The 19,259-nt window shown below is 42.3% G+C and overlaps 1 protein-coding gene across 3 annotated transcripts in view; it reads left to right on the top strand.

Moving 5' to 3' along the window:
• Positions 1–373: 373 nt before the first annotated feature.
• The window catches only part of LOC124555363, a 59,517-nt gene continuing 40,631 nt past the window's right edge, over positions 374–19,259 (top strand). The window contains exon 1 of one of the 3 annotated variants that reach the window (XM_047129254.1): positions 374–626. The gene's annotated coding sequence lies outside the window, so the exon portion shown is untranslated. Of the gene's footprint in view, positions 627–1,062; positions 1,095–19,259 lie in introns of those variants that run through there. The other 2 variants (XM_047129252.1, XM_047129253.1) reach the window with 2 other exon arrangements.

The raw sequence follows: 19,259 nt of genomic DNA, 5'->3' as shown, positions 1-19,259 counted from the left end.
CAGCTTCATTAAGACATTAATGGTTGATTGCTAATAACGAGGAAATAATATAAAATCAGAAAATTGAAACAACTAACTTATTTTGATCTTTCATGATTATGAGAATGTATATTAATTCACTTGATGGCTCCCGCCCACAGAAATCTATTTTGTTTTCTATATACACGGGTCACGCGGAGGAGCAGCCCCCCAAATATGCCTGCTCTGCGCATGCGCGTACCTGGCAGCTTGGGCGCGCCGGGAAACATTTTTCCGGGTAGCATGTGTCTACTTGCTGCTACTGCTCATACGGCAAACAGCCACGCTTCTAGTAGCGAGAAGCGAGAGAAGGCACTGCTCATACGCGAATTCAGCTCTGCGCATGCGCACGAGCCCGCTGGCAACTGCTCAAACGAACCTTTACAGACTTTCCTGAGATACTCATAATCAAGTATACCTATTACCTACCTTAGTGTTGTTAAGGGGGTACGTTTACTTGACTGTGAATGAGAAAAAGTTTGTGATATGTGTGAAAGTATTTTTCAGTGTTTAACTTAGTTTAATGCAAAAATTTGACATTTGTAGAGTGCGAAGAGTGAGCGTGAATAGCTATATAGGAAAGCTTTGACTGTCGTTCGAATCAACAGGTGTGTAGCGCAGTTTATGAAAGTATATTAAGTTCGTATGAAATTATGCCTCTTTTAGCTCCAGAATAAAGTAGCTATAATTATCTCAAATTTCTAATTCAATGCAACATACTGTATTTGTATTAATTTATGCCTTATCGCTATGAGAGAAGCGCTTTTGTGTATTTCGTATCATTCTTAATATAGTGTGTGCATGCCAACAAGAAACAGTTGAATATCATTATATCTAGGTATGACTACTTTAGATACGAATTATGATAAAATTTAGAGTACCATATTCTGCCAAATGAAAGTATATATGCTCCGAACATATTCTGTGGTGCTTTCAAGTGCTGTTACTGTTGAACGAGGATATGAGTAAACCATTTCAATTGCCCCGACTGCAGAAAATAAATAATATACAAGGCGTTTGTAGTATTGTCTGGAGAGCATGAAAGAAATCGGCAAAAATTGGAGTGGTCTGTTCACGTATGTGACGTAAAAGAATTATTTGTTAGTGCTAATTGACTTTAACAGAAGTTGCCGGGAATTATGTGGAAGCTAGCCTACGTCATTTTCAGATTGTTAAGTTCTTATAATATGAAGACATTTGTTGGTACTTTATTGTAGTACTGTGAATTGACACTTTTTTGTATAACTGTTATTCTGGCGCCATATATTTAACTCTCATTTCTTCTATTAAAACTACGTTGTTGGATCTACGTGAACCTTACGATTGGGCGCATAGGGCTAGATTGCTATGGAAGTTATTTGTTGTGTACACAGAAACGACAAACTTATTTTACGATCATATAAGCAGTATTACATTATAAAGAGACGTGTCAACCACTCCCTTCGTCCTAGGTGACGCTCGGTCGTTTAGGTACTGGACTCGCGTTCGAGAGCGCATTGTTTCAAATCCTTGTCTGACCATCCAGATTAAAGTTTTCCGTGATTTCCTATATCGCTTAAGCTAAATGCCGGCATAGTTCCTTTGAAAGGGCAAGTCCAGTTTCCTTCCTCAGCTTTCTCTTATCTGAGCTTCTACCCCATCTCTAATGACGTCGTTGTTGACGGACGTTTAACATTAAACTCCCCCTCCGTCCGCCGAGTGTCACAACACTGAGCACTTCTTCTTATATTACTTTGCCAAAGTTACTCGACATTTTCAGTTTCTCCCATAAATTCTAAGGCATGCTTGCTGTGTTGTCAGGTAGAGTTCTTGCCAAGTCTAAAATTTTGTGTAGTCACTTGACAAAGCAACACTTTTATGTACCTGTGTGACTGCTTGGGAACCTTTGCCATTTGAAGTCTGCTACAATATATTGTGCTAATAATGCAATGTATTTGTGTCAGTGTCTGGCTGTCTGATTATTGTAATGTAGCAAAAAATGTCCACAGCTACGGTCATAATCATGTTTACCAATGCTATTGTTTTACTAGATATTGATGATTGTGCTTTTGAAGGATAGATGGTATTTGAATTGTATGGAAATGTCTGGCTCTGGAAGAAATATTGATGAAGGTGCACTTTAGGTAAAACACTATTCTTGCTGCACAATTCTTACAACTTACGCCTTTCTGAATGAATATTAGGAATGACTTGTAAGTAATATTACGTAGAGTAATCCAGTCATGCAGAGAGAGAGAGTGAGTGAGTGAGTGTGTGTGTGTGTGTGTGTGTGTGTGTGTGTGTGTGTTTTCCACTTGAGTACCTGCAAAAGTTAATTATTTAAAGAGTAGTTGAAATAAAAAGTTTGGTCCTTGAGTAGGAAAGTTGTGGGTGTGAATGGCATTCCTTTGGGTAGCTTAGACTGATATTGTTAATGAATCTGAAAACTCCATCTGCAGAAATGACCTCAATGCTGTCATTACTTGTGATACTTTTCAAGGAAAACACAATCATAGCCCATCCACAGATGAGCATCAGAGTGACCATGTCTGCCCCCAACGCTATAAGGGTTGTCTCCAACATAGTTATGAAAGTGTTGGATATGTTTCAGCAAAGCAGTTGTGACAACTACCAGGTATATTTGCAGTGTGGAAATTAGTTTGTAAACAGATTTTGTGCTGAGATTGGTGAGCTGCGGGAGTGACAGATTTCTTGGAGACTGACAAACAGGGTGGTATACAGTCTCTTTGCAAAACATAAATGCAAACTGATGGGTAGTTATTACAATAATGATTCACCACCCTTCTAATGCAGCCATTCTGATGTCTTCAGGAGAAATTAAAAGGCAATTCTCTCCAGTTTGACTGACAGGTGGAGTTTTACTCAAAGATTCAATCCCTACCAAAGGAAAGTAATCTACCAGCATTTCAGCTGGCAAAGCGAAATGTGAGAATACATATGAAGAGAGCCTGAATTTCATTAATCATTCCAGTCACAAGAGTATGAAAATGAATCAAAAGGATTTTCTATATTTATGAGATTACCATGGCATTAGAAAACTCATTATTGTTCAAACAATGGCAGAGTATTTCTAGTACATACACGTCACAGTTGAGACTCTACATCCCAAGACCACTAGGAAGCCATTGAAAAAAGTGGACTATACTTTGAGCAAGGTGCTGCAACTGCTGTATTCCCAATGAAGAGAAACCCAACTGGAAATTCTTAACCCAGATAGTTCTGAATTATTTTATTTCTTTTTTTTTTCATAAATTAGTTATGGTATCTTCATTCTGCAATAATGTTGTAAGGAAGAAAGAAAAACAATTTGAGTATGTATTGTTTTTACTAGTTACAAAAATGGGCATGCTTCCCGAAGGACATCAGGACAATAGAGTAACTTTGTGAAGTTCAAGACTTGGAAGTTATCTTCTTTAGGCCTATGTATTGTTATTTTCAAATAGATGTAAATAAATTTGAGCTTTGGGGTTAAAACTCCTAATAAAAACAATGAATAAACAAAATAATCTCAAAATATATTTTATACATCTGTATTATAAGTTAAAAAGCAACAAACATGAAGTAGTTCATCACATTTCAGGCAATTTTGACATTTCAGTAGCTTCTCTTTTGTCTTTTCCTCCGTTGGTAATTGAGCATTGTAATGTCCCCTTCCAATGTTATACAGAATCTCTATTTGCCCTCTTACCAGGATGCCCTCCGTTGGTAGTCATTTTTTCATTACTTTCAAGTATTGCTGTGACAGTTCGATGATGAAATGTCAGGTGATGCTGAAAGTTATCAAAGCAAACTGAGCTGGCCTAGAAAAGTGCTGGATTGTCCTCTCTTTCGGTTAAATCAGCATACAATGTCTTGGCTTTAGCTTGAATAGCAGCTCCATAGAGAGGCATGTGCTGTTGGCTGTGACGCTCAATCCAGTGGTGCAGCATTTTTCCAATCTCCTCAAACAAGATATTGTCACTCTAGTCGCATGTAAGTTAAATATGGAGCAGTTTTTTGAATTGGTTCTGCGTTGTCACATATAGTTCTCACAGTGGATTCATTAAGACCCAAAGCATGTGGAATGTCAACAATATGCTCAAGTTTCTCATAGCAATCCAAAACTTCTAGTTCTGTTTCAAATGAATACAGACTTTGCACACATTTCTTTCTCTTGGCAGGCTCACTTTCTTTCCTTTTACCCCACACTTTAAACACAGACCTGTCAAGTACAACTTCACATCTCTACTGATCTGTTTTGACACACACAACAGGTGATGTGTGTTGGGATGAGCTGCTGCATTACTGCTTCCACATACTGTTAACAGATAGTAGCACTAGATTTGAAACTGAATTTTCATACTTGCAAAAATGTAGGTAATGAATCCGTGTATATCAGTTGTACTTGCATTTCATTTCCCTCCTGTCCTTAAACAGCCAGGAGCTGATGCAGGTCATTCCCCTATCTGCTACCAAGGGATGCATTCTCTAGGGTTAAGTCTTCCCCGAGAACCTTTTGCTGTCCAGATTGTTATAGATAAATAATAGCAAAGATTACATGTTCTATCTATTGATAAGGCAAACCATTTCAGTTGATGTCTGACGTTATGCCACTCAACAGAAGCTGCCAAAAAATTGTCACCACAGTAACTTCCGACGTTGCTGTGGCTATCATAAGATGACAAGTTAAATAAAAAAAAAAAGTTGACAGCACATATATGTGGACATTGCAGCCTATGTTATTGGTAATGCCAGAACAATGGGAGCAGGTGTGTTGCTAGGTCATACCTTTGCTCCGATTCTACAACCCTCTTCTAACCATTGGTTCCACACATGCACAACTGTTGTAGAAGCTGGAATGTCGTTTGTTTTCTATTAGCCAATCATTGTGCCTTGTTTGAGCCCAACTTTCATTCTGATAGAGCACTCTTTGATGGTGACAAGACATACTGGCTATTGTTTTCATGTTTCTGCTTCCGTGGTCCTTAAGTGGAGGAGGTTGGTCCGACACTTCAAACCACATTAAACTGCTGCCGAGCCTACATTTATGATTTTTGTATGCAATCCTAATTTTTGTGCCCTCATCCTTAAATTTATGATCATTTTGGCCACTCTCTCTCTCTCTCTCTCTCTCTCTCTCTCTCTCTCTCTCTCTCTCTCTCTCTCTCTCTTTCTCTTTTTCCCCCAGTAATGGAACATCTACAGCTAACAGGCAGTGCAGGCCTCATTATGTAAGAACATATTTTCTGTTATTTGTACTTCAAGCCTGCCAACAACAACACACAGTGCTACTAATTGAGTTGTAGATTCTAAGTTATTTAATGAAAAATCTGTGGGTTTTCTTTTTATTGTTCAGATCTTGTTTTTAATTTACCTTTCCTTATTCTGTGCTAGAAGAATTGGAGGCTTCTGGCCTTCATATTCAGCTGTTTTGGTATTTTGGCAAATTGAGATGCATGAACCCCGCCATGTAGAATGTGGACACATCTTGCCTCTGATTTTACAAAGCTTATTTACAATCCCATCTTGATTATGTATAAGCCTGATGTACGTGATTGAAATTATTAGCTGTAATTCATCATAACATAAAATTGCATCTCCCTTGATGCAATATACACTACTGCCCATTAAAATTGCTACACCACAAAGATGACATGCTACAGATGCGAAATTTAACCGACAGGAAGAAGATGCTGTGATATGCAAATTATTAGCTTTTCAGAGCATTCACATAAGGTTGGTGCCGGTGGCGACACCTACAACGTGCTGACATGAGGAAAGTTTCCAACCGATTTCTCATCCACCAACAGCAGTTGACCAGCGTTGTCTGGTGAAACGTTGTTGTGATGCCTCGTGTTAGGAGGAGAAATGCGTACAGTCACGTTTCCGACTTTGATAAAGGTCGGATTGTAGCCTATCGCGACATTGCTGCTCGCGTTGATCGAGATCCAATGACTGTTAGCAGAATATGGAATTGGTGAGTTCAGGAGGGTAATATGGAACACCGTGCTGGATCCCAATGGCCTCATATCACTAGCAGTCTAGATGACAGGCATCTTATCCGCATGGCTGTAACGGATCTTTCAGCCACATCTCGATCCCTGAGTCAACAGATGGGGATGTTTGCAAGACGACAACCATCTGCACGAACAGTTCGATGATGTTTGCAGCAGCATGGACTATCACGTCAGAGACTATGGCTGCGGTTACCCTTGATGCTGCATCACAGACAGGAGAGCCTGCGATGGTGTACTCAATGACGAACCTGGGTGCACAAATGGCAAAACGTCATTTTCTCGGATGAATCTAGGTTCTGTTTACAGCATCATGATGGTCGCATCCGTGTTTGGCTGCATCGCGGTGAACGCACATTGGAAGTGTGTATTCGTCATCACCATACAGGCGTATCACCCGGCGTGATGGTATGGGGTGCCATTGGTTACATGTCTCGGTCACCTCTTGTTCGCATTGACGGCACTTTGAACAGTGGACATTAAATTTCAGATGTGTTACGACCCGTGGCTCTACCCTTCATTCGCTCCCTGCGAAATCCTACATTTCAGCAGGATAATGCACGACCGCATGTTGCAGGTCCTGTACGGGCCTTTCTGGATACAGAAAATGTTAGATTGCTGCCCTGGCCAGCACATTCTCCAGATCTCTCAGCAACTGAAAACGTCTGGTCAATGGTGATCGAGCAACTGACTCGTCACAATACGCCAGTCACTACTCTTGATGAACTGTGGTATCGTGTTCAAGCTGCATGGGCAGCTGTACCTGTACACGCCATCGAAGCTCTGTTTGACTCAATGCCCAGGCGTATCAAGCCCGTTATTACGGCCAGAGGTGGTTGTTCTGGGTACTGATTTCTCAGGATCTATGCACCCAAATTGCGTGAAAATGTAATCACATGTCAGTTCTAGTGTAATATATTTGTCCAATGAATACCTGTTTATCATCTGCATTTCTTCTTGGTGTAGCAATTTTAATGGCCAGTAGTGTTAATGCAAAGTTCTTTCTGTTTTCCGCACTTCTCAAGTCAATATTGTTGTACGCTCAGTTAAGGGGAATGTGCCATTAATATGAGTTGTTACCATATATAATGGCACTCCTTGAGATTTGTCCAAAGAACTGTTTTGTGTAAAGAAATGTACATTTGTTATTCACCAAGGATGGAGTAAACCATCCATTGTCATATTAGAAAATTGTTTTATAGAGTATGAAGTGAAAAAGAGAAGAAAAAAAAGAGAGAAAAAAATGCTTGACCAAGTTTTGAGAGCCTCGTATGATACATCTACATCTACATCTACATTGATACTCCGCAAGCCACCCAACGGTGTGTGGCGGAGGGCACTTTACGTGCCACTGTCATTACCTCCCTTTCCTGTTCCAGTCGCGTATGGTTCGCGGGAAGAACGACTGTCTGAAAGTCTCCGTGCGCGCTCTAATCTCTCTAATTTTACATTCGTGATCTCCTCGGGAGGTGTAAGTAGGGGGAAGCAATATATTCGATACCTCATCCAGAAACGCACCCTCTCGAAACCTGGCGAGCAAGCTACACCGCGATACAGAGCGCCTCTCTTGCAGAGTCTGCCACTTGAGTTTATTAAACATCTCCGTAACGCTATCACGGTTACCAAATAACCCGGTGACGAAACGCGCCGCTCTTCTTTGGATCTTCTCTATCTCCTCCGTCAACCCGACCTGGTACGGATCCCACACTGATGAGCAATACTCAAGTATAGGTCGAACGAGTGTTTTGTAAGCCACCTCCTTTGTTGATGGACTACATTTTCTAAGCACTCTCCCAATGAATCTCAACCTGGTACCCGCCTTACCAACAATTAATTTTATATGATCATTCCACTTCAAATCATTCCGTACGCATACTCCCAGATATTTTACAGAAGTAACTGCTACCAGTGTTTGTTCCGCTATCATATAATCATACAATAAAGGATCCTTCTTTCTATGTATTCGCAATACATTACATTTGTCTATGTTAAGGGTCAGTTGCCACTCCCTGCACCAAGTGCCTATCCGCTGCAGATCTTCCTGTATTTCGCTACAATTTTCTAATGCAGCAACTTCTCTGTATACTACAGCATCATCCGCGAAAAGCCGCATGGAACTTCCAACACTATCTACTAAGTCATTTATATATATTGTGAAAAGCAATGGTCCCATAACACTCCCCTGTGGCACGCCAGAGGTTACTTTAACGTCTGTAGACGTCTCTCCATTGATAACAACATGCTGTGTTCTGTTTGCTAAAAACTCTTCAATCCAGCCACACAGCTGGTCTGATATTTCGTAGGCTCTTACTTTGTTTATCAGGCGACAGTGCGGAACTGCATCGAACGCCTTCCGGAAGTCAAGAAAAATAGCATCTACCTGGGAGCCTGTATCTAATATTTTCTGGGTCTCATGAACAAATAAGGCGAGTTGGGTCTCACACGATCGCTGTTTCCGGAATCCATGTTGATTCCTACATAGTAGATTCTGGGTTTCCAGAAATGACATGATACGCGAGCAAAAAACATGTTCTAAAATTCTACAAGAGATCGACGTAAGAGATATAGGTCTATAGTTTTGTGCATCTGCTCGACGACCCTTCTTGAAGACTGGGACTATCTGTGCTCTTTTCCAATCATTTGGAACCCTCCGTTTTTCTAGAGACTTGCGGTACACGGCTGTTAGAAGGCGGGCAAGTTCTTTCGCGTACTCTGTATAGAATCGAATTGGTATCCCGTCAGGTCCAGTGGACTTTCCTCTATTGAGTGATTCCAGTTGCTTTTCTATTCCTTGGACACTTATTTCGATGTCAGCCATTTTTTCGTTTGTGCGAGGATTTAGAGAAGGAACTGCAGTGCGGTCTTCCTCTGTGAAACAGCTTTGGAAAAAGGTGTTTAGTATTTCAGCTTTACGCGTGTCATCCTCTGTTTCAATGCCATCATCATCCTGTAGTGTCTGGATATTCTGTTTCGAGCCACTTACTGATTTAACGTAAGACCAGAACTTCCTAGGATTTTCTGTCAAGTCGGTACATAGAATTTTACTTTCGAATTCAATGAACGCTTCACGCATAGCCCTCCTTACGCTAACTTTGACATCGTTTAGCTTCTGTTTGTCTGAGAGGTTTTGGCTGCGTTTAAACTTGGAGTGGAGCTCTCTTTGCTTTCGCAGTAGTTTCCTAACTTTGTTGTTGTACCACGGTGGGTTTTTCCCGTCCCTCACAGTTTTACTCGGCACGTACCTGTCTAAAACGCATTTTACGATTGCCTTGAACTTTTTCCATAAACACTCAACATTGTCAGTGTCGGAACAGAAATTTTCGTTTTGATCTGTTAGGTAGTCTGAAATCTGCCTGCTATTACTCTTGCTAAACAGATAAACCTTCCTCCTTTTTTTTATATTCCTATTAACTTCCATGTTCAGGGATGCTGCAACGGCCTTATGATCACTGATTCCCTGTTCTGTACATACAGAGTCGAAAAGTTCGGGTCTGTTTGTTATCAGTAGGTCCAAGATGTTATCTCCACGAGTCGGTTCTCTGTTTAATTGCTCGAGGTAATTTTCGGATAGTGCACTCAGTATAATGTCACTCGATGCTCTGTCCCTACCACCCGTCCTAAACATCTGAGTGTCCCAGTCTATATCTGGTAAATTGAAATCTCCACCTAAGACTATAACATGCTGAGAAATTGTAGTAAACACTGATGACTCAAGCGGCAGCTACCATGACTGTTTATTAATTCTTCTTGACCTTGTCATTCAAAACTCAACTGCAGAATAAATGTAAATGTTTCGTTGCAGAATTTTATCCATCCCTGCAGAAAGTGGAGCATTTGAGAGTTGGTTGTCATACACAGTTTGATTCTCTGACTGGTCCGTCACTCATATTGAAACTATTTAATTTATGCATGCACCCAAGAAACAGAGAAAGTCAGTTGTCACTTCTGTTACAAACCATCTCCATCCAGGAGGGAATAAGTTAGATCTGTTTTCAGGGCCTGTTTGAGAATGTTTTCACATGTGAATGATGTCATTTGGCACCCTCCATGAGACATTAATTACCTTTCCTTGAGAGTTTACCTGTGTCATAAATATTATAATACCGCTCTCTAACTGAATGGTAGCATTTGTGCTTCCCACACAGTGGACCTGGGTTTGATTACTTTGATACCACCAATTTAAATTAACATGGCCATCACTTAAGTAGCATCAGGTTAAAAATATTCTGAGAGGGCTGTGAGTCTGAAGAGAGATATTTTTAATTTATCTATAAACATTACTCAAAATTTTATTATATATACATGGGGGACAATGATTAACAGCGAAAACTGACATTTGTGGAAGTGTTTAATAATGGAAGCAAAAACATTCCTGTAAATTTGTGAGATAATTGGGAATGGGGGGATATAAGGTGCCACTGACTTCAGTCTGGAATATTTTCTTAGTTAGTACAAATGTATTTTGAATGGAAATTTTTTATGTCAGTAATTATTAGTTACCCTTTTTAATTACAATTGAATAAAATTAATTTTTTGTGCCATGACTTCTTTTACCAGGTGACAGGAGATACTTTACATAGCTGCAGTAACATATTTAATTTTCGCTCCACAGTTAGGGATGTAAAGTGATGATTGAAATCAACATATTAAACTCTGCTGAGGGCAACAGGGCAATGAAAGTTAAAAAAAGAATTTTTTTGATCAAGTCCCCACCTAATAAGGCTCAAATTTCACTCATGATCTGCCTTACCTTCACTCATGATCTACCTTACCTTGCACAACATTGGGGAATGCGTTACATGCATGATGGGTCATGAGTAGATTTTGCCACTGATATAAGAAGATATCCAATGTGCCAATATGAGTCAAAATATGTAGGTTGCGCATAGCATGTACCTTGCTTCTTGAGGTCACCTGACCTCAATCCTCTGGACTTTTATGTCTGAGATCATCTCAGAAAGGAAATGTACTGCGGTCCCTTTGATACAGTTGAAGTACTGGAGCAGTGAGCTATACAATCTAGTCCAAATCTGAGATGATCTGGAGATCTTTGAAAGAATTCATAACTTGTTGCAGAGAAGAGTGTAGTATTGACTTCGAATACAAGGATGACTTGTGGAACAGCACCTTTTACAGGTACAAGTGAACAGTAAATTGGGTCACTCCATGCCAACTGCTCTAAAGGTTCCCCAATGACCATCATGGATTGTGATGCAATTTTCTTGGAACAATTGCTTATGTTCCCAATGGACATTGGTAAAGTTTTATGATCATTAATTCAATACTTCCAAAGATATAGTCATTTGTTTGACCCCATAGGGCAGCCATCCAACAGTGCATCCATGAGTTTTGGGGAACTTTAAGACATAAAGATCTTTGACAATATTGTCTTGAAAGAAACGAAATAATAGAAAAGATTTCCTGAGCAAGTTGTGTAGGGATAATTTGAAGCAAAGGAGGCTGAAAAAATACTCTCTTGAAAAAAAATGTGAAGTTTAGCTCTTTATATCTCAGGAAGTAATGCGGGATACACCTGAAACTCTGCACATAACAACTTACTGAGACAAGGTCTTAGAATGTAAAATTTAATCCCCCTACAGCTTTTCAGTTGTTCAGAAATTGAGGGCAAATTTGACAGTTTGTCTAACAACACCAAAAAAAATTTTTTTTTTTTTTTTTTTTTTTTTTTTTTTTTTTTTTTGCCGTCTTCTACAAGAAAGTCTTCTAAAAGCTCACTTAAACTATTTTCATTAGAAATACAATGTTCTAAACCACCTACAAAACTGTTTTTGATTTTGCAATTCGAGCGTATAGGGCCCTAATAATGACAAGGTGGAGGCACGTTGGAAATAGGGCCCATATTCTGCTGATAGGCAAATTTAATTTTACGTCTTTTATTATGTTCCAAAATTGTTTAGCACTCTCTTGGTAAGATGATATCAAAAGTTTTATGACTAAGAAGTGAGATAAAGTATGACTAACTCAGAAAAACTTCCGAAAAGGGGAGTCTTTTTGACATAACTTGTCATACTATATTTCAGTCTGTTTTTCTGTTGTAACTGTGGAATCAAGCTGATTATAAAGTTCACAGTTTAACTGTGCATTATCAATGAAGTGGAAACCATGGTTGTAAAACTGCTGCATAACAGCTCTGTATTGTTTAAATAGCCAGTGGTTTTACACCAACGTCACATTGTGTAAATTTTGGTGGAGTCAACAGCAGTCTTCATGACATTTTTTAGTGTGTAATGCTATTGATGTCCTAGTTTGATTCTGGTTTAATGTATAGTATACTTCATGTTAGCATAGTTTCTGGGTAGTGTGGAACATCAGTGTCTGCAAGAAAAATCGTATAAATGTCTTGGTATGGTCTGTGATGGATTAACCACTGCTAGCTCCTTTTACAGTGAGAAAACCAGTATCCCTATCACCTTAGGGGCCACAACCAATAGCTGTGGAACAGCAGCCGTGGCTGAGTTTCTGTACCATAGATTCCCAAACCTTACCATAGGTTCCCAAACCTGGTAAGGGTTTCTTTACACAGGATCCCAAGCTGATGATACATTTCTATAATTGTGAGAGGCCAAAGCTAGAGATGATCTCTTTTAGGATCCTAAGTTTATGTTTACTTCAAGCTACTTGCATTTTTTTACATGTTGCATTAATTTGCTGTAGATTGTCACGAGGAAATCGATACTGCTGACCAGATGTCACTGATGGGATTGTTTAGGAAGAAATTTTGAGAAGAGACAACCCAAAAAATTACACTTTTGAAATGTGATTGCCTCAAAGTATTAGAACCACAAGAAAATAGAAAATTGTTCTTTTTACTGAAGTCCTTATTCCATTTCATTTTTTGTGAAATGAATTTTGTGGAATTAAATGCTGCAGAGATGTGAAAAAGCTACTTACTTGCAGTTTTCTGAGTAAAGTTCATTGCTTAGTCAACTGGACATTTGATATCTTCCACAGAGAGTTCTAAATAGTTGTAAAATGTAATAAAGGATGTCACACTGAATTTGAGTACCAGTGGAATATGGACCCATTCTCAATGCACCTCCACCTTACAGTTGTTTTTAGGGCCTTGTATGGTCACAGTGAAAAATCAAATATAGATTTTAGGTGGTTTATAACGTGGTCTTTCTGATGAAACCAGTTTAAAACCGTTTACAGAAGACACTTTTCTTTGTAAAAGTGGTCCAAAAATAACCCCCCCCCCCCCCCCCCCCCCAATGGTTGCCCACAGTTCTTATGCGGATACATGTGTGGTGTGCATGGTTCCCTGAGCTATTGCAGCCTTTCACCATCCTATCACCTCTTCCTCGTCTTCCCCTTCGTGACGACCCAGCTATTCTCTGTTCCACTCCCTTTCACTCTTGTCTTCTGTTATCACTCTCCCCCTTTTTGGTTCTTCTGGTTCCCTTTGGTGTTTGAGCTCCCTTTCCTTAATTGTTTCCATTATATGAGACATTTGAGGAAGAACTCCCTCCCTAGCATCTCTTCTTTTGTGTAGAACATATAGAAGATAAGTTTGGTGAAGTTGACTCCTTAGTAAGATGCAATCTGGTTTCCTACTGATTAAATCCTTTTCTGTCTGTCAGTCAGCTTCCGTTTGTGCTTGTGAGCACTTAGGAGACATCCTAGTGATGATCTCTCCTCACCAGTCTTTAAACATGACCCAGAGAATAATCTTCCATGGGCACTTCCTTCTTCAGTGTGAAGAAGTCAGGACTAATCTGGCAAGGCGAAATGTTCATTTCGCCCAATGAGGTCCTACGGACAATTGAGATGACACCAGAGCTTTCATCCTTTCTTTTGAGGGGCATACCTTTCTGGAAATGATTAAATGTTGCGACGTGAAGCCCTATATGCCACTTCCCACGCAATTTTTCCGATGTGTGTGTGTGTGTGTGTGTGTGTGTGTGTGTGTGTGTGTTTGGGGGGGGGGGGGGGGCTTTCACCTCAACATGTGTGAACTGTTCCAGCCCACATTCTCCTTGCACCCCTCGCATATGAAGGACATAGCTACGCAGACGTGGGACTTCAAACTCAGCTCTAAAGTTGTGAAATCGTCCAGTGTCAAGGTAGCACCGTCATCGCCCCATCCAGCTGTGCAACAGACAGACAAACTCGTGCCTCAAGGGGCGAAGCCACCAGCTACACAACCGGTAGGCAGGAAAGGACAGAAGTAGTACTCCAGTGCAGACTTCCTCCATCCCTCCAGCCAAACAAAACCCTAGTCTTCCTCTAACTGGAATGACTCGAAGAAGTCCACCAAAGGCAAAGTCCACCAAAGGCAAACGGTCTTCTCCTTCACCAACCCAAAGAGCCTCTTCAAAGGTGTCACCCTGTGGTACCTGTGCCCGGCCACTCTCCGTATCACTGGTGCGCACCACCAACTGTTTCTCTGTGGAACCCATGGAGCTGGATCCTCCTGTTTCTGTGCCCTACAGTAGTGACTCTACACAAGCTGTCACTCGGCAGCCACCGAGTCGACACCCGTACATCACTTCCTCATCATGACTGTCCACCAATGGAATGTTGGCGGCCTTTGGTCCCACAAAGAGGATTTACGGCTGCTTTTAGCATCCCCTTGTACTCTGCCTTCAGGAAACGAAATTGTGCCCTTATGACCGCCTTGAGCTTTCACATTACTTACTGATTCGTTTTAACCTTCCCCCTGAGGGTGGCATTCCATCTCATGGGGGCATGATGCTGCTCATAAGGAATAACATTCATAGTCAACCCATCTCCCTGACTACCCATCTTCAAGCTGTTGCAGTTTGCCTTTTCCTTCCCCACCTGACTTTCTCCCTCTGTACTATTTATATCCCTCTGGTGTTTGATGTCACCAGGGCAGACTTCCTTCAGCTTATTGGGCAGTTACCTCCCCCATTTTTGCTACTTGGTGACTTTAATGTGCATCATCCCCTTTGGGATTCTCCCAGGACCTGTCAGAGAGGTGCCCTCTTGGCTGACCTTCTTAACCAACTTAACCTCTTCTACCTTAACACTGGGGCACCCACTTTGCTTTCCGACTCCTCTCACCCCTAATCCAATTTGGACATATCCTTTTACACTGCACAGTTTGTCCATTGTGTAGAGTGGTCCGTTCTTTCAGACACCTACTCGAGTGACCATTTCTTGTCTGCTATCCGTTTGCTGACTCCTACCCCATCTGCAAACACACCCAAATGGCAGCTTACTGAGGCTAACTGGCAGCTTTACTCCTCTCCGGTGACCTTCGAAGAACAAGATTTGCCAAGTTGTCATGACCAGGTGGGATTCTCACAAACATTATTCCCGTTGCACCACAGTTCAATGTGGTCTCACGTACTGAAGACAGGCAGTCCTTCCCCATGGTCAATCCAATTATTATTCAGAAAGGTGTTGCTGCAATTGCTGTCCCTTTGAAATCCTGCTCCCATTTATGGAATGGCACTTTACTTTTGGAGACTACTTCTGATTCTCAAGCACAGCAACTGCTTGCTGCTTCGCTTCTCTGAGGCTGCCCTGTTCGTGTCAAGGCCCATAGAACTTTGAATTCTTCGCATGGTGTAAGTTACACCAGGCTGCTGAGTGGTCTAACTGAGCCCGAAATACAATCATACCTCTCTGATCAGGGTGTCATTGCTGTCCATCGTGTAATGAGAAAGGTAGATTCCTCCTTAGTATCCACCCGCAATCTTTTTCTCACCTTTGATAGAGTGGTGCTTCCATCCAACATCAAAGCAGGCTATGGAATTATCACAGTCTGGCCGTACATTGCAAACCCGATGCGCTGCTACCAGTGTCATCATTTCAACCACACTAGAACGTCTTATCGACACCCAGCCAAATGTGTAACCTGTGGTAGGGATGTGCACAATGGCAATTCTCTTCCTCCTCCTCGCTGCTGTATCAACTGTAATGGTGACCATGTGGCCTCCTCTCGGGATTGTCCCATGTATCTTGATAAGCGAGCTGTTGAAAGATCTGGGTAAAGGAAAAATGCCTTACCCAGTAGCTCACAAGTTACTGGCTACTCGCAAACCCTATGTTCTCCTGTTTGGCACCTATAGTTCTGTTCTTGTTACCCCTCGCTCCATGAATGACATGGCCACACAGACATGCAACCTCCAATTCAGCTCTGAGGTTGTGAAATCGCCCAGTGCCAAGGTAGCATCGCCATGCCCCAGTTCAGCAGTGCAACAAACCATGAAACTCTCACCTCAAGGACCAAAGCCATGAGCTACACAATCGATAGGCTGGAAAGAACAGGAGAAGTACTCCTGTGAATACTTCCTCTGTCTCTCCAGCCAAACAATTCCAGAGTCTTCTTCTAACACCGAGCGAGGTGGCGCAGTGGTTAGCACACTGGACTCGCATTCGGGAGGACGACGGTTCAATCCCGTGTACGGCCATCCTGACTTAGGTTTTCCGTGATTTCCCTAAATCGCTCCAGGTAAATGCCGGGATGGTTCCTCTGCAAGGGCACGGCCGACTTCCTTCCCCGTCCTTCCCTGATCCGACGAGACCGATGACCTCGCAGTTTGGTCTCTTCCCACAAACAACCCAACCCTCTTCTTCTAACAGGAAAGGCTTGAAGTAGTCACCAAAGGCAAACGGTCTTCTCCTTCGGCAACTCGAAGATCATCTTTGACAGTGTCTCCACGTGATATGTTAGCCTGGCTGGCCTCTGTGTCACTGGTGCTCAGCACCAACCTTTTTTCAGTGTTGGACTCCACAGATCGACCACACAAGCAAGCCAATGCTTCTGTGGACCACATATAAGAGGATCCTCCTGCTTCTGTGTCCTGTAGCAGCGACTCTACGCCAGCTGTCCCTCAGTAGCCACTGAGGTGACACCCCTACATCTTTTCATCATGATTCTCCTCCAATGGAACATTGGCGGCCTTCAGTCCCACAAAGAGGATTTACGGCTGCTTTTAACATCCCCTTGTACTCTGCCTTCAGGAAACGAAAGTGTGCCCTTATGACTGCCTTGAGCTTTCACATTACTTACTGATTCGTTTTAACCTTCCCCCTGAGGGTGGCATTCCATCTCATGGGGGCATGATGCTGCTCATAAGGAATAACATTCATAGTCAACCCATCTCCCTGACTACCTATCTTCAAGCTGTTGCAGTTTGCCTTTTCCTTCCCCACCTGACTTTCTCCCTCTGTACTATTTATATCCCTCTGGTGTTTGATGTCACCAGGGCAGACTTCCTTCAGCTTATTGGGCAGTTACCTCCCCCATTTTTGCTACTTGGTGACTTTAATGTGCATCATCCCCTTTGGGGTTCTCCCAGGACCTGTCAGAGAGGTGCCCTCTTGTCTGACCACCTTAACCAGCTTAACCTCTTCTACCTTAACACTGGGGCACCCACTTTGCTTTCTGACTCCTCACACACCTATTCCAATTTGGACATATCCTTTTACACTGCCCAGTTTGTCCATTGTGTAGGGTGGTCCGTTCTTTCAGACACCTACTCGAATGATCGTTTCCCATGTGCTATCCGTTTGTTGACTCCTACCCCATCCATGTGCGCACACAAATGGCAGCTTTACTCCTCCCTGGCTACCTTCAAAGAACAGGATTTCCCCAGTTGTGATGTCCAGGTGGAATATATCTCAGACATTATCCTTACTGCTGCAGAATGTTCCATTCCTCACTCTTCCCCATTACCACATCGTGTCCTAGTCCCTTGGTGGACTGAGGCATGCCGCGATGCAATTCGTGCTCAGAGAATGCTCTCCACGTTTTTAACCATCAACCTGCGACGGCAAACTGTACTACTTATAAACAGATGCATGGGAAGTGTAGTCGTGTTCTTCGGGTTAGCAAGAGAGCTAGCTGGATTTCATTCACTAGTTCTTTTAACAGTTCCACCCATTCCTCTGTCGTGTGGGCCAACTTCCGACAGCTCTCTGGGACCAAAGTCTATTCCCCAATTTCCGTCCTGACAGTAGCAAATGATGTCATTGCCGAACCTGTTGCCATCTCCAACACCTTGGGCCGCCGTTTTGCGGACTTTTTGAGCTCTTCCTACTATCACCCTGCCTTCCTCCATCGGAAATGAGTGGAGGAGGTTCAGGCGATACCCTTCTCTTCTCTGAATCATGAGTGCTATAATGCCACCTTTACTATGAGGGAGCTAGATCATGCTTTCAGTTCATCCCAATCCTCTGCCCCAGGGCCAGACACCAGCCACATTCAGATGTTGCAGCACTTTTCTCTTGCAGGCAAGCACTTTCTGCTTAACACGTACAACTGCATCTGGGCACAGGGCACATTTCCCGGCTACTGGCGTGAAGCCACCGTCATACCCATACCTAAGCCTAGTAAGGACAAAAACCTTTCCTTCTAACTACCGCCCCATCTCTCTTAACAGCTGCGTTTGCAAGTTGATGGAACAAATGATTCATGCCTGGCTGTTATGGTGGCTCAAGTCTCACAATTTACTGACGAGTGCACAGTGTGGATTTTGAACGTGGCGTTCTGCAGTTGACCATCTCGTGACTTTGTACACCCATGTCATGAATAGTTTTCTGCGGAAATCCCAGATTGTGGCTGTGTTTTTCAATTTGGAGAAGGCTCACATCACCTGCTGGAGAACTGGTATCTTCTGTACTCTTTACATGAGGGGCTTCTGTGGGTACTTGCCTGTTTCCTTCAGGCACCTTCTGCCTTGTCGGAGCGCTTAATACAGGAAAACAATGTCGCTCAGGGTTCTTTCCTGAGTGGCGTCCTCTTTGCTATCGTGATTAACCCTATAATGGCCTGTCTCCTGCTGGGCATCTCCGGCTCCCTTTTTGTTGGCAATTTCACCATCTATTGCATTCCTCCATGGACCTGTCTCACTGAGCGACATCTTCAGCAATGTCTTGATTTTCTTTACTCCTGGATTGGTGATGCCATGTCTGATTGCTATGTTAAGGAGAAGGGTGTGTCCCAGGGCAGTGTCCTCAGTGTCACATTGTTTGCCATCACTATCAGTGGCATTTCCCCCATGATCAGGAGCCCTGTCAAATGCTCTTTGTTTGTGGATGACTTTGCAATCTTCTAATCTTCCTCTGATCTTTCAACAATGAGGCAGCTACAGCTGATCATTAAGAGGCTGGAAACTTGAACCCGGACAACTGGTTTTTGGTTCTCACCATAGAAGACTAAATGTGTCAGTTTTAACCGTGCTTGCTAGGGTTTTAATCGGCCAGTGCTTACAATGGGGAACAATATTTTAAGTTTTCAAGACACTGTGCACC

This window comes from Schistocerca americana, chromosome X, assembly GCF_021461395.2.
Source record: "Schistocerca americana isolate TAMUIC-IGC-003095 chromosome X, iqSchAmer2.1, whole genome shotgun sequence".
Classification (NCBI taxonomy): Eukaryota; Metazoa; Arthropoda; class Insecta; order Orthoptera; family Acrididae; genus Schistocerca; species Schistocerca americana.
Note: the sequence above shows the minus strand (reverse complement) of the source record. Positions and strands in the feature narration are given on the sequence as shown.